Below are 23,145 nucleotides of genomic sequence, written 5' to 3'. Positions count from 1 at the left end.
AGGAGCAGAGGGACCATTCACACTGAGAGGAGCAGAGAGACCATTCACACTGAGAGAGGAGCAGAGGGACCATTCACAGTGAGAGAGGAGCAGAGGGACCATTCACACAGAGAGGAGCAGAGGGACCATTCACACAGAGAGGAGCAGAGAGACCATTCACAGTGAGAGAAGAGCAGAGGGACCATTCACACTGAGAGGAGCAGAGAGACCATTCATACTGAGAGAGGAGCAAAGAGACCATTCACACTGAGAGGAGCAGAGAGACCATTCATACTGAGAGAGGAGCAGAGGGACCATTCACACAGAGAGGAGCAGAGGGACCATTCACACAGAGAGGAGCAGAGAGACCATTCACACTGAGAGGAGCAGAGGGACCATTCACACAGAGAGGAGCAGAGAGAACATTCACACTGCGAGAGGCGCAGAGGGACCATTCACACTGAGGAGCAGTGGGACCATTCACACTGAGAGGAGCAGAGGGACCATTCACAGTGAGAGGAGCTGAGAGACCATTCACACTGAGAGGAGCAGAGGGACCATTCACACTGAGAGGAGCAGAGAGACCATTCACACTGAGAGAGGAGCAGAGGGACCATTCACACTGAGAGAGGAGCAGGGGGACCATTCACACTGAGAGGAGCAGAGAGACCATTCACACTGAGAGAGGAGCAGAGAGACCATTCACACTGAGAGAGGAGCAGAGAGACCATTCACACTGAGAGAGGAGCAGAGAGACCATTCACACTGAGAGAGGAGCAGAGTGACCATTCACAGTGAGAGAGGAGCAGAGGGACCATTCACACTGAGAGGAGCAGAGGGACCATTCACACTGAGAGGAGCAGAGGGACCATTCACACTGAGAGGAGCAGAGAGACCATTCACACTGAGAGAGGAGCAGAGGGACCATTCACACTGAGAGGAGCAGAGAGACCATTCACACTGAGAGGAGCAGAGAGACCATTCACACTGAGAGGAGCAGAGAGACCATTCACACTGAGAGGAGCAGAGAGACCATTCACAGTGAGAGGAGCAGAGAGACCATTCACACTGAGAGAGGAGCAGAGGGACCATTCACACTGAGAGAGGAGCAGAGGGACCATTCACACTGAGAGAGGAGCAGAGAGACCATTCACACTGAGAGGAGCAGAGGGACCATTCACAATGAGAGGAGCAGAGGGACCATTCACACTGAGAGGAGCAGAGGGACCATTCACAGTGAGAGGAGCAGAGGGACCATTCACAGTGAGAGCAGCAGAGGGACCATTCACACAGAGAGGAGCAGAGAGACCATTCATACTGAGAGAGGAGCAAAGAGACCATTCACACTGAGAGGAGCAGAGAGACCATTCATACTGAGAGAGGAGCAGAGAGACCATTCACACAGAGAGGAGCAGAGGGACCATTCACCTTGAGAGAGGAGCAGAGAGACCATTCACACAGAGGAGCAGAGAGAACATTCACACTGCGAGAGGCGCAGAGGGACCATTCACACTGAGGAGCAGTGGGACCATTCACACTGAGAGGAGCAGAGGGACCATTCACACTGAGAGAGGAGCAGAGAGACCATTCACACAGAGAGGAGCAGAGAGAACATTCACACTGCGAGAGGAGCAGAGGGACCATTCACACTGAGAGGAGCAGAGGGACCATTCACAGTGAGAGGAGCAGAGGGACCATTCACACAGAGAGGAGCAGAGGGACCATTCACAGTGAGAGAGGAGCAGAGGGACCATTCACACTGAGAGGAGCAGAGGGACCATTCACAGTGAGAGGAGCAGAGAGACCATTCACAGTGAGAGAGGAGCAGAGAGACCATTCACAGTGAGAGAGGAGCAGAGAGACCATTCACACTGAGAGGTGCAGAGGGACCATTCACAGTGAGAGGAGCAGAGAGACCATTCACACTGAGAGAGGAGCAGAGGGACCATTCACACTGAGAGGAGCAGAGAGACCATTCACAGTGAGAGAGGAGCAGAGAGACCATTCACAGTGAGAGAAGAGCAGAGGGACCATTCACACTGAGAGGAGCAGAGAGACCATTCACAGTGAGAGAGCAGCAGAGAGACCATTCACACTGAGAGGAGCAGAGGGACCATTCACAGTGAGAGCGGAGCAGAGAGACCATTCACACAGAGAGGAGCAGAGAGACCATTCACAGTGAGAGAAGAGCAGAGGGACCATTCACACTGAGAGGAGCAGAGAGACCATTCATACTGAGAGGAGCAGAGAGACCATTCACACTGAGAGAGGAGCAAAGAGACCATTCACACTGAGAGGAGCAGAGAGACCATTCACAGTGAGAGAGGAGCAGAGGGACCATTCACACTGAGAGGACCAGAGAGACCATTCACAGTGAGAGGAGCAGAGAGACCATTCACACTGAGAGGAGCAGAGGGACCATTCACACTGAGAGGAGCAGAGGGACCATTCATACTGAGAGAGGAGCAAAGAGACCATTCACACAGAGAGGAGCAGAGAGAACATTCACACAGAGAGGAGCAGAGAGACCATTCACACTGAGAGGAGCGGAGGGACCATTCACACTGAGAGAGGAGCAGAGGGGCCACTCACACTGAGAGAGGAGCAGAGAGACCATTCACACTGAGAGGAGCAGAGAGACCATTCCCACTGAGAGAGGAGCAGAGAGAACATTCACACTGCGAGAGGCGCAGAGGGACCATTCACACAGAGAGAGGAGCAGAGAGAACATTCACACTGCGAGAGGCGCAGAGGGACCATTCACACTGAGAGGAGCAGAGAGAACATTCACACTGCGAGAGGCGCAGAGGGACCATTCACACTGAGGAGCAGTGGGACCATTCACAGTGAGAGAGGAGCAGAGGGACCATTCACACTGAGGAGCAGTGGGACCATTCACACTGAGAGGACCAGAGAGACCATTCACACTGAGAGAGGAGCAGAGGGACCATTCACACTGAGAGGAGCAGAGAGACCATTCACACAGAGAGGAGCAGAGGGACCATTCACACTGAGAGGAGCAGAGAGACCATTCACACAGAGAGGAGCAGAGGGACCATTCACAGTGAGAGGAGCAGAGGGACCATTCACACTGAGAGTGGAGCAGAGAGACCATTCACACTGAGAGAGGAGCAGAGGGACCATTCACACTGAGAGGAGCAGAGAGACCATTCACACTGAGAGAGGAGCAGAGGGACCATTCATACTGAGAGAGGAGCAAAGGGACCATTCACACTGAGAGAGGAGCAGAGGGACCATTCACACAGAGAGGAGCAGAGAGACCATTCACACTGAGAGAGCAGCAGAGAGACCATTCACACTGAGAGAGGAGCAGAGGGACCATTCACACAGAGAGGAGCAGAGGGACCATTCACACTGAGAGGAGCAGAGAGACCATTCACACTGAGAGAGCAGCAGAGAGACCATTCACACTGAGAGAGGAGCAGAGAGACCATTCACACTGAGAGGAGCAGAGAGACCATTCACACTGAGAGAGGAGCAGAGAGACCATTCACAGCGAGAGGAGCAGAGCGACCATTCACACTGAGAGGACCAGAGAGACCATTCACACTGAGAGAGGAGCAGAGGGACCATTCACACTGAGAGGAGCAGAGAGACCATTCACACAGAGAGGAGCAGAGGGACCATTCACACTGAGAGGAGCAGAGAGACCATTCACAGTGAGAGGAGCAGAGAGACCATTCACACTGAGAGGACCAGAGAGACCATTCGCACTGAGAGGAGCAGAGGGACCATTCACACTGAGAGAGGAGCTGAGAGACCATTCACACTGAGAGATGAGCTGAGAGACCATTCACAGTGAGAGGAGCAGAGAGACCATTCACACTGAGAGGAGCAGAGGGACCATTCACACTGAGAGAGGAGCAGAGGGACCATTCACACAGAGAGATGAGCAGAGGGACCGTTCCCGGTATAGGAGGAGCAGAGGGACCATTCACACTGAGAGTGGAGCAGAGAGACCATTCACACTGAGAGAGGAGCAGAGGGACCATTCACACAGAGAGATGAGCAGAGGGACCGTTCCCGGTATAGGAGGAGCAGAGAGACCATTCACACTGAGAGAGGAGCAGAGGGACCATTCACACAGAGAGATGAGCAGAGGGACCGTTCCCGGTATAGGAGGAGCAGAGGGGCCATTCACACAGAGAGAGGAGCAGAGAGACCATTCACACAGAGAGAGGAGCAGAGGGACCATTCACACAGAGAGATGAGCAGAGGGACCGTTCCCGGTATAGGAGGAGCAGAGGACCTGGATTGTTTGGATCCTTCTGGACATCTCAACAACAATAGACCAGAACAGCGGGCATATTGCTCTTGTTGCCTAAGTGCTGGGGAAGCTGGTGGCATAATGGTATTGTCAATTGACTAGTTAACCGGAGACCCAGAGTAAAGTTCAGGGGACCCAGGTTCAAGTCCCACCACTGCAGATCATGAAATTTAAATCCAATAAATATCTGAAATTAAAAGTCTAATGATGACCATGAAACCATTCTCGATTGTTCACTAATGTCATTTACGGAAGGCCATCCTTACCTGGTCTGACCTACATGTGGCTCCAGACCCACAGCAATGTGGTTAACTCTGAACTGCTCCCTCTTGAGGGAAATTAGGGATGTGCAATAAATGCTGGCACAGCCCACATTCCAATAAATGTTAAAAAACCTTCGGACCAGGGTGAAGCAAGGCTGTGTCATCGCACCAACGATCTTCTGAATCTTCCTTGTTGCAGTGCTCCATCTCGGACTCAAGCAAGTTCAATGCTGGAGTGGAGCAAAACTGCAGAACAAATGGGAATTTGTTCAACTTCCACCATCTGGAGGCCAGATCCAAGGTTGTCCCATCGTCTGTCATTGATCTGTTGGATGTATGCAAATGATGCTTGCACCTTGGCACACTCGGAGGACGAGCTCCAAGCTATCATCAACACCCTGACCGAGGTGTACGAGAGCATGGGCCTTACACTATCCGTAAGACAGAGGTCGTCGACCAACCTGCCCCTTCCACACAACACTGCCCCCCCCCCCCAAACCTACTTTCAACAAGAGACGACCGAGAAAACGGCTTTCATTGCCACCTTCATTGTGCCCAGTGCAGCATTTGGTCACCTGAGGAAGAGTGTGTTTGAAGTGTAAGGCCTCAGACCCAGCCCATGGTCTACAGAGCAGCAGTGATACCCAACCTCCTCTATCGCTCAGAGACGTGAACTATGTACAGCAGGAACCTCAAAACCCTGGGTTGGTTTAGCACAGCGCTAAAGAGCTGGCTTTTATAGCAGACCAAGGCAGGCCAGCAGCACGTTTCAATTCCCGTACCAGCCTCCCCGAACAGGCGCTGGAATGTAGCGACTAGGGGCTTTTCACAGTAACTGCATTTGAAGCCTACTTGTGATGATAAGCGATTTTCATTTTATTTCAGCAATGGCTCCGCAAGATCCTGCAAATCCAATGGCAGGATACGTGCACCAACATCCGTGTTCTTGCTCAGGGCAACAGCCCCGGCATCCAAGCATAATGGCTTTCAGATCATAGATATTTACTTCTATTTTCACTGTCAATTCATCTGTTTTGTTACGAATGCTGTAAGAATTCCGATAGAGAGCCTTTGGTTCTGTCTTTTTTTCCAATTAAGGGAAAATTTTAGCATGGCCAATCCACCTACCTTGCACATCTTTGGGTTGTGGGGGTGAGACTCACACAGACACTGGGAGAATGTACAAACTCCACAAGGACAGTGACCCGGGGCCGGGATCGAACCCGGGTCCTCGGCGCTGTGAGACAGCAGTCCTGACCACCGCACCTCCCTGCCACCCGTGGTTCTGTCTTTTTCCTACTTTTGTAACCTTTAACCTTATCTGCTCTTTACCTGCCTTCAGCCTTTTTCACCAACATGTGACTCCATTCCTTGTCTGCTTTGAACTCTTGCTCTCCTGCCATCTGTTAAATATCGTTTTCTACTTTTCCCTTTCTTGCCATCCCTTTTCATGCCCCCTTTTTTGCAACCCCTTTTCATTCTTCACTTCTCATTCTTCCTTTCTTCCCTTTAGGTTCTCGCCCCCTCCTCAACCACCCCTATCCAGTGTGTACTTTAAATGGAACCAAATTCTTTATCTCCGCAGGCACTACGGGTGTCTCCGCAGGCACTGTGTGTGTCTCCGCAGGCACTGTGTGTGTCTCCGCAGGCACTGTGTGTGTCTCCGCAGGCACTACGGGTGTCTCCGCAGGCACTGTGTGTGTCTCCGCAGGCACTGTGTGTGTCTCCGCAGGCACTGTGTGTGTCTCCGCAGGCACTGTGTGTGTCTCCGCAGGCACTGTGGGTGTCTCCGCAGGCACTGTGTGTGTCTCCGCAGGCACTGTGTGTGTCCCCGCAGGCACTGTGTGTGTCTCCGCAGGCACTACGGGTGTCTCCGCAGGCACTGTGTGTGTCTCCGCAGGCACTGTGTGTGTGTCTCCGCAGGCACTGTGTGTGTGTCCCCGCAGGCACTGTGTGTGTCTCCGCAGGCACTACGGGTGTCTCCGCAGGCACTGTGTGTGTCTCCGCAGGCACTGTGTGTGTCTCCGCAGGCACTACGGGTGTCTCCGCAGGCACTGTGTGTGTCTCCGCAGGCACTGTGTGTGTCTCCGCAGGCACTGTGTGTGTCTCCGCAGGCACTGTGTGTGTCTCCGCAGGCACTGTGTGTGTCTCTCCGCAGGCACTGTGTGTGTCTCCGCAGGCACTGTGTGTGTCTCCGCAGGCACTGTGTGTGTCTCCGCAGGCACTGTGTGTGTCTCCGCAGGCACTGTGTGTGTCTCCGCAGGCACTACGGGTGTCTCCGCAGGCACTGTGTGTCTCCGCAGGCACTGTGTGTGTCTCCGCAGGCACTGTGTGTGTCTCCGCAGGCACTGTGGGTGTCTCCGCAGGCACTGTGTGTGTCTCCGCAGGCACTGTGTGTGACTCCGCAGGCACTACGAGTGGCTCCGCAGGCACTGTGGGTGTCTCCGCAGGCACTGTGTGTGTCTCCGCAGGCACTGTGTGCGTCTCCGCAGGCACTGTGTGTGTCTCCGCAGGCACTGTGTGTGTCTCCGCAGGCACTGTGGGTGTCTCCGCAGGCACTGTGTGTGTCTCCGCAGGCACTACGGGAGTCTCCGCAGGCACTGTGGGTGTCTCCGCAGGCACTGTGTGTGTCTCCGCAGGCACTGTGTGTGTCTCCGCAGGCACTGTGTGTGTCTCCGCAGGCACTGTGGGTGTCTCCGCAGGCACTGTGGGTGTCTCCGCAGGCACTACGGGAGTCTCTGCAGGCACTACGGGAGTCTCCGCAGGCACTACGGGTGTCTCCGCAGGCACTGTGTGTGTCTCCGCAGGCACTGTGTGTGTCTCCGCAGGCACTACGGGAGTCTCCGCAGGCACTACGCGTGTCTCCGCAGGCACTACGGGAGTCTCCGCAGGCACTTTGTTAGTTAATTTTTTAAATAAAAAGAACCTAAGGTTTATGTTGATGTTACCTCCTGGGTGTTTAAAAGGGAGATAAATACATCCTGGTCGGATGAAATGTCATTTGGCATTCCCTTTGATCATAAAGGTTTACTGGTCACCTCTGTCATTGTACAATTTGCCAGAGTTTCCAGAGCGAATACAGGTAAATATTTACCTATGAAATGCAGCTGATACTAGTTTTGTGCTCCGCGGTTTACATTTGGGTTTGAGTTCTGAGGAAACATTGGGAAAAATGGGAGTTATTTGCTGTGTTTCCTTATGGGTTGATTCTTTTTTTCTTCTCTCCTGCACCTCTCTTTTTCCAAGACAGTAAAGGCAGGCGTACAGAGTATTTGCAAACCTGTGTTGAGTAAAGGCAGGCGTACAGAGTATTTGCAAACCTGTGTTGAGTAAAGGCAGGCGTACAGAGTATTTGCAAACCTGTGTTGAGTAAAGGCAGGCGTACAGAGTATTTGCAAACCTGTGTTGAGTGAAGGTAGGCGTACAGAGTATTTGAAAACCTGTGTTGAGTAAAGGCAGGCGTACAGAGTATTTGCAAACCTGCGTTGAGTAAAGGCAGGCGTACAGAGTATTTGCAAACCTGTGTTGAGTAAAGGCAGGCGTACAGAGTATTTGCAAACCTGTGTTGAGTAAAGGCAGGCGTACAGAGTATTTGCAAACCTGTGTTGAGTAAAGGCAGGCGTACAGAGTATTTGCAAACCTGTGTTGAGTAAAGGCAGGCGTACAGAGTATTTGCAAACCTGTGTTGAGTAAAGGCAGGCGTACAGAGTATTTGCAAACCTGTGTTGAGTAAAGGCAGGCGTACAGAGTATTTGCAAACCTGTGTTGAAGCAGCCCTCACTGCAATGACTGGTTACAACCTTTTGTTTAGCACGGAAAGATTCTTCACCGCCCATCCAGAACTTCTTCAGATATTTGTACACAATAAAGAAAAGAGATTTTCATTTACATAGCACCTTTTCATCCTTCCTTGGAACTGCCCAAAGCATTTTACAGATAAATTACTTTCCTTTACATTACACACTGTAAGACAGTAATTAGGACTGTTGCTTCACAGCGCCAGGGTCCCAGGTTCGATTCCCGGCTTGGGTCACTGTCTGTGTGGAGTCTGCACGTTCTCACCGTGTCTGCGTGGGTTTCCTCCGGGTGCTCCGGTTTCCTCCCACAAGTCCCGAAAGACGTGCTGTTAGGTGAATTGGACATTCTGAAGTCTCCCTCAGTGTACGCGAACAGGTGCCGGAATGTACAGACTAGGGGATTTTCACAGTAACTTCATTGCAGTGTTAATGTAAGCCTACTTGTGACAATGATAAAGATTATTATTATTATTACTTGTCCGCCAAGAATTCCACCAACTGCTCCGTTGACCATAGTGCCCTCTTTTCCTCTCCTGTACCACGCAAGCCCTCCTGGTCCAAATGATGCCCCATGTTCGTCGCACTCACATTACCGACGGAGAATACCTTAGCCTCTGATATTCCCATGTTTTCCACCTGCAAAAGCCCTGCAAAATGGGGACAAAGGGCCAAATAATTCTACGTGAGGCAGGAGTCACCTTATGTGCGACCACTCACTCCATGCCCGCCACCGTAAGTCTCTCTTTAGTGGTTTGATAAAATGGATTGGCTTGCTCAGCCATTTCCCAGGGCATTTAAGAGCCAACCACATTGCTGTGGACCTGGAGTCACATGTAGACCAGACCGGGTAAGATTTCCTTCCTTAAAGGGCATTTTAGTGAACCAGATGAGTTTCATGGTCATCATTGGACTTTAATTTCAAATTGTTTGTGAACCTTGTGCTACAAGATCACATGACTTACATGATCAGATCACATCACATGGCTGGTTTAGCACAGTGGGCTAAACAGCTGGCTTGTAATGCAGAACAAGGCCAGCAGCGTGGGTTCAATTCCCGTACTGGCCTCCCCGAACAGGCACCGGAATGTGGCGACTAGGGGCTTTTCACAGTAACTTCATTGAAGCCTACTTGTGACAATAAACGATTATTATTATTATTAACTGTGGATGGTACTTGGTGAGTAGCTTGATTTTTTTTCACGTGATTGATGTTTCTTTAACTTTCTTCACTCTGCCTGTTGTGCAACACATCTTGCTGTGGCACCTCCTGCTTCTGAGTAATGGGTCTTCTGCCTCAACCGTCAGGCCAGACTTTCAGCACTTACGTTCATGTCCCTTTGGCAGCATCTTGCAAAATTGTTGTTCCCATTTGATCTAGCATATTAACTGAGGTAAAGTCCCAGGGTTTACTTGCTGGTGAGCACTGCCAGCTCCGAGGAGACATCAGTAAGAGTTGCATAGCAGTGGGAGGCCAGTGATCTTTGTCCTGATACCCAGTACTGGGTTAGCGGAAATGTTCTCCAATTGGATTTGGATTTGTTTATTGTCATGTGTACCGAACAGCTCAAACAGCTCATTTAGTATATGAAAAGAAAATACTTAATGGGGCAACACAAAGTACACAATGTAACTACATAGACACCGGCATCGGGTGAAGCATACAGGGTGTAGTCATACCAGGCTGTGATGCAGCCAGATAGGATGCTTTCTATGGTGCACCTGTAAAGGTTGGTCAGCGTTAATGTGGACGTGCTGAATTTCCTTAGTTTCCTGATGAATTTTAGGTGCTGTTGTGCTTTCTTGGTTTAAGCGTCGACGTGGGTGGACCAGCACAGATTTTTGGTGATGGGTACCCCGAGAGATTTGAAGTTGGCCACCTCAGCCCCGTTGATGCTGACAGGGGTGTGTACGATACTTCACTTCCTGAAGTCAATGACCAGCACTTTAGATTTGCTGATGTTGAGGTAGAGATTGTTGTCCCTACACCACTCCACTAGATTCTCTATCTCCCGCCTGTATTCTGACTCGTCGTTATTCGAGATCCGGCCCACTATGGTCGTATCGTCAGCAAACTTGTAGATGGAGTTGGAGTCAAATTAAATATTGGGATGATTGAACAATTGTTTTTGGTTGCTGCTTCAAACTCTGTTCCCTAGCTCCTGACTCTCCCCCTCCCCTATCACCCTCTGCTCACTGACTCTCCCCCTCCCCTTGACTCTCCCCCTCCCCATCACCCCCCTGCTCACTGACTCTCCCCCTCCCCCATCACCCCCCTGCTCACTGACTCTCCCCCCTCCCCCATCACCCCCCTGCACACTGACTCTCCCCCTCCCCTATCACCCCCTCTGCTCACTGACTCTCCCCCTCCCCTATCACCCCCTCTGCTCACTGACTCCCCCCCCCCTCCCCTATCACCTTCCTGCTCACTGACTCTCCCCCTCCCCTATCGCCCCCCTGCTCACTGACTCTCCCCCTCCCCTATCACCCCCCTGCTCACTGACTCTCCCCCTCCCCTATCACCCCCCCTGCTCACTGACTCTCCCCCTCCCCTATCACCCCCCTGCTCACTGACTCTCCCCCTCCCCTATCACCCCCCTGCTCACTGACTCCCCCCTCCCCTATCACCCCCTGCTCACTGACTCCCCCCCCCCCCCTGCTCACTGACTCCCCCCCTGCTCACTGACTCTCCCCCTCCCCTATCACCCCCTGCTTACTGACTCTCCCCCTCCCCTATCACCCCCTCTGCTCACTGACTCTCCCCCTCCTCTATCACCCTCTGCTCACTGACTCTCCCCCTCCCCTATCACCCCCCTGCTCACTGACTCTCCCCCTCCCCTATCACCCCCTCTGCTCACTGACTCTCCCCCTCCCCTATCACCCCCTGCTCACTGACTCTCCCCCTCCCCTATCACCCCCCTGCTCACTGACTCTCCCCCTCCTCTATCACCACTCAGGTCGCTGACCTCATTTGGCTCCTGGTGAGACAATGTCTTGACTTTCAAATCCTCATCCTTGATTTCAAATTCCTCCATGGCGTTCCCCTCCCTATCTCTAATCTCCTCCAGCCCCACAATCCCCTGAAATGTCTGTGCTTTCCAATTCTGCTTTCTTGTGCCTTCCCAATCTTTATTATTCTACCATCGGTAGCCATGCCTTCCGTCGCTTCTGGAATACCCTATTTCTCTCTGCCACTCCATCTCTCTTTTCCTCCTTTAAAACATTCCTTAAAATCTTGCAGTGTGACCAAGCTTTTGGTCCTGTGACTTAATATGCTGCTTGGTGCCATTCTTTGTTTTTTCATGTTCCTCTGAAGCACTTTGGAATATTTTATTACATTAAAGGTGCTCTACAAATGCAATTTGTTAAGTAATGCATAGTTTTAACTAGCATCAATGGGTAACTGGAAGATTTCCACTTGCACGACCAGCAGTGTTCAAGCGAGTTTTTCTATACCCTGGCTGAGATTAGTTAATCAAATCTTTAACCTTCTTGGTCTGTTTGATGCACCTTGCTGACTTTATCAACTGAGGCACTCATTCTTCTTTCTCTGTTCCACTTCGACAGCTCAACAGTCAAGGGCAACATCGTGCCAGCAATTGTAGCCATGATTCAATTTTATTAAGGAATTTGGGTGGAGGATCAAGTGCTGGAAAGAGTGAGACAACAGAAGAGGTACTGAAGATCTGACACCTACCTATTTGATTGAAACGTATTAATTCCACTTCACATATTTGCCCAAAGTGGCTGACTTTTCCAAGAGTGATATTTCGACTACTTATAGTGCCCCTACCATCAACAACCCCCCTGCAAAGAACCCATATTGATTTGTGAAGTGAATCTGTTATGTAAGACTGAATCGAATGCATTGCTCTGAGATCATCCTGTGAGTTTACTGAAGAAGTGCCGAATCAACAGTTTTATTTTAAGATTTTGTAAAGCATTTTGCTGCCGAATTTCACTTTGCTAATGTGAGGTGTCTCAGTTCCTTTAATTTATTCACTCAAAGGCATTCAATTTAAAAGAAATATTTTTTCATGAACAAAAATCGCAATTTAGATGTTGTCATTCTCATTGTTGTTAGAACAGTTGCAGTCATCAAAAAAAGAGCATTTTATTTCAGATCCGATTTAATTTGTTATGCTCTGATGACAGCTTTTCTGAGTAAAGAAAGTGCCTGTTGTGGGACGATGGGAATGGATTATAGAGTCTGACCAGTTAAGCTCTGTGACAAATGAATACTGGTTTTGGTATGTCCTGTGCTGTTTTAATGTTGTACATCTGTTGGATCGGTCATATTACAAGTTGGCAAGGAGTGCTTCATGTGAAATAATAGCTGTTTTATTTTAGTCCGTTTGAAATTGTTAACCCTTGAAGGCCGCAGATTGTTTCAGTGAGTTAAACAGGATTTTGTTTACGGGAAACTTGAACGTTTTATGTGATCATTTTTGAATTTGCATTGCCTTTATTTCAGCCCATTGAGTCTACTGTAAGACTGTTCTCGTTGGAAAAGAGACCGTGAGAGCTCTCATCGATTAGAGGTGTTCAAGATGATGAGTTGATAGTTCCCTCTGGCAAGTAGATAAATAGCCAGAGGCTGTAGATTTGCTATCGGTGAAAGGGAGGTGATAATTTGTGTACAGGTGCATGAGGTTGAGGAACTTGCAGGTCTACAGGCAGAAAGATTGGGAGGGGGTGGGGGCGGTGTGGGGCTTTGGGACAACTGCTAAGAACCAACACGGCAATGATGGGCCAAATGGCCTCAAGTGCTGCAAGTTCCTATAATTCTGTGATTAACCGAAATATACTGATGTATTGCTAGAAATAATTTAATAATCTTTATTGTCCCAAGTCGGTTTACATTAACACTACAATGAAGTTACTGTGAAAAGCCCCTAGTCGCCACATTTTGGCACCTGTTCGGGTCACAGAGGGAGAATTCAGAATGTCCAAATTACCTAACAGCATGTCTTTTGGGACTTGTGGGAGGAAACCGGAGCACCCGGAGGAAACCCACGCAGACATGGGGCGAACGTGCAGACTCCGCACAGACAGTGACCCAAGCCGGGAATCGAACCTGGGACCCTGGCGCTGTGAAGCCATAGTGCGAACCACTGTGCTACCGTGCTGCTAAGACACGAGAGATCTCAATATTGCAGTCTTAGATCTCTAGATTTTGTGCTGAAGTGTCTGATGGGACTTGAACCCTGAGCCAGAAGCAAAACTGACATCTCAAACTCAAAATGTTAACCTATGATGGGGTAAATGTCATAATCGACAGCCTCTGCTTCATGATTTATAAGATCAGCAGAATTCCAAATTTGAATTATATTCTTGTATCTTTCCTCCGAGGCATCCATTATTCGGCCTCTCTATATTTATTAATTCTGTGGTTTGATATGCGGGACAATTGCTTTAATGTACTATAACAACTAGTCAGCTTTTTCGGGAGTAGCCAGAGCGCTTTATTAAATCAGAATATATGTGTACTATTGTAGAGATGTCATCATATAATATTGAAAACAGCAGAAAAGATTGGAGTACTTTACAGCAGATTGGAGAGTTAATACAGCATTTGCTAATGTTAGATCTATTTTTCTTCTCCCATATTTTGAACATGATTGTGTTGCCAATTTAACTGATGCTTTTTGAAGCTTTTGAATCCTTCTTCCTGATTTGCCTTCCCTGTCCCCACTCTCTCTGAAGGGAATAATTGGCTCTGGTGGATCGCTTTTCCACTAAATTTCTAATCTTGTTTCACCCAGTCATCAACCAACAGAAGCAAAGGGTATTGTGCAAAATTCAGGGTTGGAAGGCAAACGAGTAGCATACCCTGTACAAGACCTCGATTGTGAAAAAAATAGTGTGGAGGAGACGGCTCAGCAACAAAAAAAAGGCTTACTTTTATACATCATTTCGTAATTCCTCAGAAACATCTCCAAGCACTAAATGCAGAGTTGACTGCATAGATAAAATCCGCAATTATTCCCACAGGCAGCAATGAGATGAAAGACCAGTTAATCTATTTTTGTTTTTCTTTTTTAAAAGAGAGAGGAATGTTGGCCAGGTGACCAAGAGAATTCCCTTCAGGGCTTTGAAATATTGCCAGGGGATATTCATTGTCCAAATAAGCAGGCAGACTGCAGGCCTCTGTTTCAGGTCTTGTATGACAGATTCACAATCATGGTCTTGAGCTGAAGTACATGGAGTATGCTCCTTGTTTGCCTTCTAACTATCCCCTGAATTTTACACCTGAGTTTTTGCTTCTAAAAGTGGTTGATAACATGACATTCCCCTGGCAGCCCCCCAACTCTCTGTGGAGGGAATGATTGGCTCTGCTTAAGTGCTTTCCCACTAAATTTCTAATCTTGTTTTACCCAGTCACTGTAGTCACTCAGGCTAATTTTATTAATCAATTAACCCAAGTGTCTAGTGTCGCAATTTTAGTTCGAACGAAACGTTTCTCAGATATGCTGATTTCTTTCTTGTCTTATATTGTCACTCGTAGGAAAGAAAGAAAGATTTGCACGCTGTTGTAATGGTAACCAATTCGTATACAGCAGGCTCTTATTAACAGCAATGTTATAATGGCTGGATAACCTCACTGGAAAATCAGTGTTTTAAAAATTCTTTCATGGGATGTGGGCGTGACTGCAAGATCAATATTGGTTTCCCATCGTCCTTAAACTGAGTGGCTTGATAGTTAACAGTCAATGACATTGCTGTGGGTCTGGAGTCACACGCAGGTCAGACAAGGTAATGAGAATCAATGATAATTTTGTGGTCACCATTACTGAGACTAGTTTTCATTTCCAGATTTTGTTAATTGAATCTAGCCGCTTTGGGATTTAACCCATGTTCCCAGAGCATTCGCTTGGACCTCTGGATTGCTCGGATGCTGACATTATCACAATGCCACCATCTCCCTGTGTTGATTCAGAGATATATAATGGCCAGGACACAAGATAACTTTCCTGCGCTCTTCCGGATCGCGGCGATGCGGAGCTAAGCCGCGCGAGTCGGCAGCTCCCGCAGAAACGGACTTTTGGGCCCGCTAACGGAGCCCCAACGGACCTGTAAAAAAAAAAAACCAACCCGTGGGGAAGAACGGAGGAAGCCCCCTACAGCCCTGCATGGACCGGACCCGCAGTGAAACGGCAAGGAAAGCGGCCCTGGAGCAGCGGGAGAAGAAAGAAGAAAAAAACAAAATGGCGGCGCCCACAGACAGGAGATGAAAGAGTTCATCAAGTGCTGCTTCGAGGAGCTGCGTAAGGAGATGGTGGCGCCTATACTGGCAATGCTGGAAAAACTTGGAGCAACCCAGAAAGCCCAAGAGGTGAAGATTCAGGAGATCTAGGAAAAAGTGAGTGAGAACGGCGACGAGCTCGTGGGCCTGGCGGAGAGAGTGGAGCGGCACGAGGCGCTGCACAAGACGTGGGCGGGAAGACTCGAAGACCTGGAGAACAGATCAAGGAGAAACAACTTGAGGATCCTGGGTCTCCCAGAAAGAATGGAGGGGGCCGATGCCGCGGCATATGTGGGCACAATGATCGGGACGCTGATGGGTGTGGAGGCCCCCCCGAGATTGCTGTAGCTGGATGGGGCGCACCGAGTGCTAGCGAGGAAGCCCAATGCAAAAGAGCCGCCAAGGGCGATGGTGGTGAGATTTCACCGGTTTACGGACAGAGAGAGGGTCCTGAAATGGGCCAAGAAGGAACGGAGCAGCAAGTGGGACAATGCGGAGATCAGAATATACCCGGACTGGAGCGCGGAGGTCGCTAAGCGGAGAGCGGGTTTCAACCGGGCCAAAGCGGTGCTGCACCGGAAAGGGGTGAAATTTGGAATGCTGCAGCCAGCGCGACTGTGGGTTACACATAATGGCCAACACCACTACTTCGAAACGCCCGAAGAGGCGTGGACCTTTATATTAGCTGAAAAATTGGACTCTAATTGAGGGTTTGTGTGGGAGGGGGGTGTTTGAGGGGTGAAGTATGATGTTTGTTGTACATAGGGGGTCAACCACGCGCAGGAAAGGATATATGGGCTGGGGGAGAGGGACAAGGCCATGGCAGGAGCAGCGCCATGGGGGGGGCGGGGCAGGCTTTGGGAAGCGCGGGGTTTTTCCCGTGCGCGGCAAAAAATAAAAATAAAAAGGGCGGGAAGGGGACAAAGGAATGTACATTGATTGGACAGTCCCACACGGGGGGGTTAAAGGGATGGCAGGGGAAGCCGGGGTCAGCAGGTGTCAGCTGACTTACGGGAGGGATATGGGGGGAGCAAAAAAGCTAGACGGGGATCTAGCGGGGGGGAAGGGGGGGAGAGGAGGGAGGTGGGGAAGGGGGGGGGGGGGGGAGGGTTGCTGCTGCACTGGCCGAAAGAGAACGGGACACAGAAGAGGTGGCTGGGACGGGGGTCCCCCAGCTGGGGGACTGGAGAGTGAGGGAGACGCGGACAAGGGACTGGCCCAGAAAAGGAGATGGATAGTCGACGGGGGGGTGGGGGGGGGGGTGGGGGGTTGGAGCCCCTCCAATCCGGCTGATAACGTGGAACGTGAGGGGCCTGAATGGACCGGTGAAGCGGGCTCGAGTGTTCGCGCACTTGAAGGGACTGAAGGCAGATGTGGCAATGCTCCAAGAGACACACCTGAAGGTGGCGGACCAGGTCAGGTTAAGAAAGGGATCGGTCGGACAGGTATTTCACTCGGGATTGGACGCAAAAAATAGAGGGGTGGCAATTCTGGTGGGAAAGCATGTGTCATTTGAGGCCAAGACTATCGTAGCGGATAATGGAGGGAGATACGTGATGGTGAGCGGTAGGTTGTAAGGGACGTGGGTGGTGTTGGTAAATGTATACGCCCCGAACTGGGATGATGCAGGATTCATGAAGCGCATGTTGGGGCGCATTCCGGACCTGGAGATAGGAGGACTAATAATGGGAGGGGACTTCAATACAGTGTTGGACCCAGCACTGGACCGCTCCAGATCATGGACGGGAAGGAGGCCGGCGGCGGCCAAGGTACTAAGGGGGTTTATGGATCAGATGGGGGGAGTGGACCCATGGAGGTTTGCAAGACCGCAGGCCAGGGAATTTTCTTTTTTCTCCCACGTGCATAAGGCTTACTCCCGGATAGATTCCTTTGTTCTGGGCAGGGCGCTCATCCCGAGAGTGGGGGGACGGAGTATTCGGCCATAGCCGTTTCGGACCATGCCCCGCACTGGGTGGACTGGAGCTGGGAGAGGAGAGGGACCAACGCCCGCTGTGGCGGCTGGATGTGGGACTGCTGGCCGATGAGGTGGTGTGTGGGAAGGTGAGGGGTGTATTGAAAGGTACTTGGAGGCCAACGACAACGTGGAGGTGCGAGTGGGGGTGGTATGGGAGGCGGTGATCAGGGGAGAGCTGATCTCCATCAGAGCTCATAGGGAGAAGATAGAGGGAATGGAAAGGGAGAGGTTAGTGGGGGAGATCTTGCGGGTGGACAGGAGATACGCAGAGGCCCCGGAGGAAAGATTACTTGGGGAAAGGCGACGGCTCCAGACGGAGTTTGACCTGCTGACCACGGGCAAGGCGGAGGCACAGTGGAGGAAGGCGCAAGGGGCGACTTACGAGTACGGGGAAAAGGCTAGTCGGATGCTGGCACACCAGCTCCGTAAGAGGGCGGCAGCGAGGGAAATAGGGGGAATCAAAGCTGGAAGGGGAGCCACGATACGAAGTGCAACGAAAATAAATAAGGTATTTAAGGACTTTTATGAAGAGCTGTACAGATCCCAGCCCCCAGGGGGGGGGAAGGGGGGATGAGGCGATTCCTGGACCAGCTGGGGTTCCCGAGGGCGGAGGAGCAGGAGGTGGTTGGTTTGGGGGCACCAATTGGGCTGGAGGAGTTGAGTAAGGGTTTGGGGAGCATGCAGGCGGGGAAGGCCCCGGGGCCGGACGGGTTCCCGGTGGAATTCTACAGAAAATATGTGGACCTGCTGGCCCCGCTACTAGTGAGGACCTTCAACGAGGCAAGAGAGGAGGGAACCCTGCCCCAGACAATGTCGGAGGCGACAATCTCCCTGATCCTAAAGCGAGACAAGGATCCACTGCAATGTGGATCGTACAGGCCGATTTTGCTCCTCAATGTGGATGCTAAGCTATTGGCGAAGGTACTGGCCACTAGGATTGAGGACTGTGTCCCGGGGGTGATTCACGAGGACCCAACGGGATTCGTAAAGGGCAGGCAGTTAAATACCAATGTGCGGCGACTCTTAAACGTGATAACGATGACATCAGAGGAGGGAGAGGCGGAGATAGTTGACCGAGTAGAGTGGGAGTACCTCTGGGAGGTATTGCGCAGGTTTGGGTTCGGGGGAGGGTTTATTAGATGGGTTAAGCTCCTTTACAGCGCCCCGGTGGCGAGCGTAGTGACAAACCGGCGGAGGTCAGAGTACATTCGGCTGTACCGAGGGACGAGACAGGGGTGCCCCCTGTCCTCCCTGTTGTTTGCATTGGCGATTGAACCCGTGGCCATATCACTTAGGGAGTCTCAGAAATGGAGGGGGATAGTCCGCGGGGGAGAGGAGCATCGGGTATCGCTGTATGCGGATGACTTGCTGCTATACATGGTGGACCCAATGGAGGGGATGGTGGAGGTCATGCAGACTCTGAAGGAGTTTGGAGAGTTTTCGTGCTACAAGCTTAATGTAGAGAAGAGTGAGCTTTTTGTATTACAGGCAGGGGACCAAGAAAGAGGGCTAGGGGACCTACCGCTGAGGAGGGCGGAGAGGAGTTTTCGGTATCTGGGGATACAGGTGGCCAGAAGTTGGGGGGCCCTACATAAATTGAATTTGACGAGGGTGGTGGAGCAAATGGAGGAGGATTTTAAAAGATGGGACATGATCCCGCTCTCGTTGGCGGGTAGGGTGCAGTCGGTCAAAATGGTGGTCCTTCCGAGGTTTTTGTTCGTGTTTCAGTGCCTCCCCATCGTGATCACCAAGGGCTTTTTCAAGAGAGTAGGTAGGAGTATTATGGGGTATGTGTGGGCAAATAAGACCCCGAGGGTTAGGAGAGGGTTCTTGGAACGCGGCAGGGACCGAGGAGGGTTGGCTTTGCCAAACCTAGAGAGTTACTACTGGGCAGTAAATGTGGCGATGATCCGTAAGTGGGTTATGGAGGGAGAGGGAGCGGCATGGAAGAGGATAGAGATGGCGTCCTGCAAAGGAACGAGCCTGGGGGCGTTGGTAACGGCACCGCTGCCGCTCTCGCCGACAAAATACACCACAAGCCCGGTGGTGGCGGCAACACTAAAGATCTGGGGCCAGTGGAGAAGACACAGGGGTGCAATGGGAGCATCGGTGTGGTCCCCGATCAGGGGTAACCACCGGTTTGTCCCGGGGAAGATGGACGGGGGGTTCCAAGGCTGGCATCGGGCGGGGATAAGAAGAATGGGGGACCTGTTCATTGACGGGACATTTGCGAGTCTAGGGGCACTGGAGGAGAAATTTGAGTTACCCCCGGGAAATGCATTTAGATATAGGCAGGTGAGGGCTTTTGTGAGGCGACAGGTGAGGGAATTTACGTTGCTCCCGGCACAAGAAGTTCAAGATAGGGTGATCTCGGGGGTATGGGTCGGGGAGGGCAAGGTGTCGGAAATACACCAGGAGATGAAAGAAGAGGGGGAAGTGCTGGTAGAGGAGCTGAAGGGTAAATGGGAGGAGGAGCTGGGGGAGGAGATTGAGGAAGGTCTGTGGGCTGATACCCTAGGTAGGGTTAATTCCACTTCCTCGTGTGCCAGGCTCAGTCTGATACAATTTAAGGTGGTTCACAGAGCGCATTTGACGAGGGCGAGGCTGAGTAGGTTCTTTGGGGTAGAGGATAGATGTGAAAGATGTTCAGGGAGCCCGGCGAACCATGTCCATATGTTTTGGTCATGCCCGGCATTGGAGGGGTTCTGGAGAGGAGTGGCGGGAGTAATATCCCAGGTGGTGAAAGTCCGGGTCAAGCCAAGCTGGGGGCTAGCAATATTCGGAGTAGTGGATGAGCCGGGAGTGCAGGAGGCGAAAGAGGCCGGAATTCTGGCCTTTGCGTCCCTAGTAGCCCGGCGAAGGCTCTTGCTATTGTGGAAGGAGGCGAAGCCCCCTAGCCTGGAGGCCTGGATTAATGACATGGCGGGGTTCATAAAATTGGAGAGAATTAAGTTTGCTTTGAGAGGGTCTGCACAGGGATTTTACAGGCGGTGGCAACCGTTCCTAGATTATCTCGGGGGGGGGGGGGGGGGGGGGGAGAACGAGAGACTGTCTGAGGGGATGGACGAGCGGGAGATAGCATGGAGGGTGGGGGGAAACGGTACGCGCGGCCAAGAGCCAGTGTATAAAGCTATGTAAATATACCATCTTGCCTTGTATATATCTTGCTCAGGGAGAATTTGCGTTATTTTGTTCCGCGGGGGGGGGGGGGTTATTGTTGTAAGGGGAAAAAATTGTGTTGTTAAAAAACCTTAATAAAAATATTTTTTAAAAAAAGATAACTTTCCTGCTCTTCTTTGGTAAAGTGACATGAGCTCTTTTACTTAAGTTCATAAGAAATAGGAGCAGAATTAGGCAAATCGGCCCATCGAGTCATTCAGCTGAGCAAGCATATGGGGTATTGGTTTCATGTCATATCTGAATGACGGCACCCTCAGTGCATCATTCCTATATGTACTGGAGAGTTAGCCTTGAATTTTGTACTCCACTCTTGTATTAAAAGCGCAAGGGAATCAAATTGACACGGGTAGCCTCCAGGGAGATTTCATAGAGTGCATACGGTGCCTGCAACGCCACGAATGACCCAGGTATCAAATGGACTCTGTCGTTTTTTCTGGCCTCAGTCAGGAACGCCCCAACAAGGGCGGACGCACCACCACACTTACCCCCACTTTTGTGTGGACCAGTGCTAAACGGCACCATGCCGATGTCTCCCAGGCCTTGCCGTTATCTCCTGGGCCTCGGGAGAATCGGGTGTCGACGTATTTAAATGAGTTTAATGCCTCACTTAAATTTATAAATCTGGGTCTCACCCAGCGATCCCGTTGGGCCTCGCAAAGCGCTCCCGAGTGTCGCAAATCTCACGCGAGGCCTGTGGCACCGGCCGGGATGAGACCGTTCGCTCACGCCCATAGTCACTGTTGAATCGTAGGGAAACCTGGCAGTCAATTTGTGCACATAAAAATGCATTTCTGCTGCTCATACTGTAAAGAATGTGTGTTGTGGAGTGGCACTGAAAAGAATAATCTCTTTCTCATCAAGGTGTCATAAACATCTCTTAGAAAATGATCAGATCTTTGTTTTGATGAAGTTGACTGACAGATAAATATTGCCCAGGATCCTGGATGGAACTCCCATGCTCTTCTGTGAAATTAGTACTATTGGATGAATATATCCCCCGAGAGGACAGTTGGGGCTTTAATAATAATAATCTTGACTTCCGGGTGCGGCGATGACCAGCTAAGTCGCACGTTTCGGCAGCTCCCGGTGGAACGGACTTTTGGGCTCTTAATAGGAGCCCCAACGGCAATTTAAACGGCCAAAAACACTGTGCGGTAAACTAGAAGGGAATCCCCCCGGACACGCATGGATAAAGGAGAGGATAGCAGCCGGATTGCGGAGGATCCTCTGGAGCAGCGGCAAGGAAGGCAAGCTCAAAGCAAGATGGCGTCGGAAGGTGGCCGTTTGTTATGGGGCCCAGACCAACAAGAGTTCTTGCGGCGCTGTGTGGAAGAGCTGAAAAAGGAATTGAAGAAGGAGTTGTTGTCCCGATATTACAGGCGATTGAAGGGCTAAAGGAGGAGCAGAAGACCCAAGAGCAGGAGCTTCGGGTCGTGAAGGCAAAGGCTGCTGAAAATGAAGACGAAATACAGGGCCTGGTGGTGAAGGCAGAGACGCACGAGGCGCAGCAAAAAAGGTGTGTGGAAAGGCTGGAAGTACTGGAGAATAATTCGAGGAGGCAGAATTTAAGGGTTCTGGGTCTTCCCGAAGGCGTAAAAGGGGCGGACGTCGGGACATATGTGAGCACGATGCTTCACTCGCTAATGGGATCGGAGGCCCCGACGGGCCCTTTGGAGGTGGAGGGAGCTTATCGAGTTATGGCGCGAAGACCAAGGGCAGGAGAAATACCTCGAGCCATAGTGGTGAGATTTCTCCGATATAAGGACAGAGAGATGGTCCTTAGATGGGCAAAGAAAACTGGGAGCTGCAGGTGGGAGAACGCGGTGATCCGCGTATACCAGGATTGGAGTGCGGAGGTGGCGAGAAGGAGGGCAAGTTTTAATCGGGCTAAGGCGGTGCTTCACAAAAAGAAGATCCAGTTTGGAATGTTACAACCGGCGAGATTGTGGGTCACACACCAAGGGAAGCACCACTACTTTGAGACGGCAGAAGAGGCGCGGACATTCATTGTGGACGAGAAGCTGGAATAGTCTGGTGAGAGAAAGAACTTTTGGGACAAAGTGGTGGGGTGATTATGTGGGGCGAGGGGAAAAAGGGGGGGGGGGATGATTTTTCAGTTTGTTAATCTTGCGATCCTGTAACTTTTCTCTCTTCCCCATGTTGGGGGGGGGGAAGGAAGGTAGGTATGAGGAACTGTGAGTGCCGGTCATTAGGGGCGGGGCCGAGTGGGAAACGTGGGCTTTGTTCCCGCGCTATGGTAATTATGGCGGGAACAGGGACGCAGGAAGGAGGGGGCCTCGCACAGTGGGGGCCGAGGACAAGGGGGGAAGCCGAGGTCGGCCAGAGTTCGCTGACTTCTGGGAGCAACATGGGGGGGTGCAACTACGCTAGGAAGGGATCTAGCGGAGGGGGGGGAGGGG

At 51.1% G+C, this 23,145-nt stretch overlaps 1 protein-coding gene across 6 annotated transcripts in view; it reads left to right on the top strand.

Annotated features, from left to right (window-relative positions):
* disp1 (dispatched homolog 1 (Drosophila)) overlaps positions 1–23,145 on the top strand; it is a 741,843-nt gene that overhangs the window by 315,534 nt on the left and 403,164 nt on the right. For 4 of the 6 annotated variants that reach the window (XM_072500248.1, XM_072500256.1, XM_072500247.1 and 1 more), the window contains one exon: positions 11,892–11,999. The exons of the other annotated variants lie outside the window; for them this stretch is intronic. The gene's annotated coding sequence lies outside the window, so the exon portion shown is untranslated. The remainder of the gene's footprint in view (positions 1–11,891; positions 12,000–23,145) is intronic. 6 annotated transcript variants of the gene reach the window in all.

The sequence above is a fragment of the Scyliorhinus torazame genome, chromosome 4 (assembly GCF_047496885.1).
Source record: "Scyliorhinus torazame isolate Kashiwa2021f chromosome 4, sScyTor2.1, whole genome shotgun sequence".
NCBI classification, from domain to species: Eukaryota; Metazoa; Chordata; class Chondrichthyes; order Carcharhiniformes; family Scyliorhinidae; genus Scyliorhinus; species Scyliorhinus torazame.
Note: the sequence above shows the minus strand (reverse complement) of the source record. Positions and strands in the feature narration are given on the sequence as shown.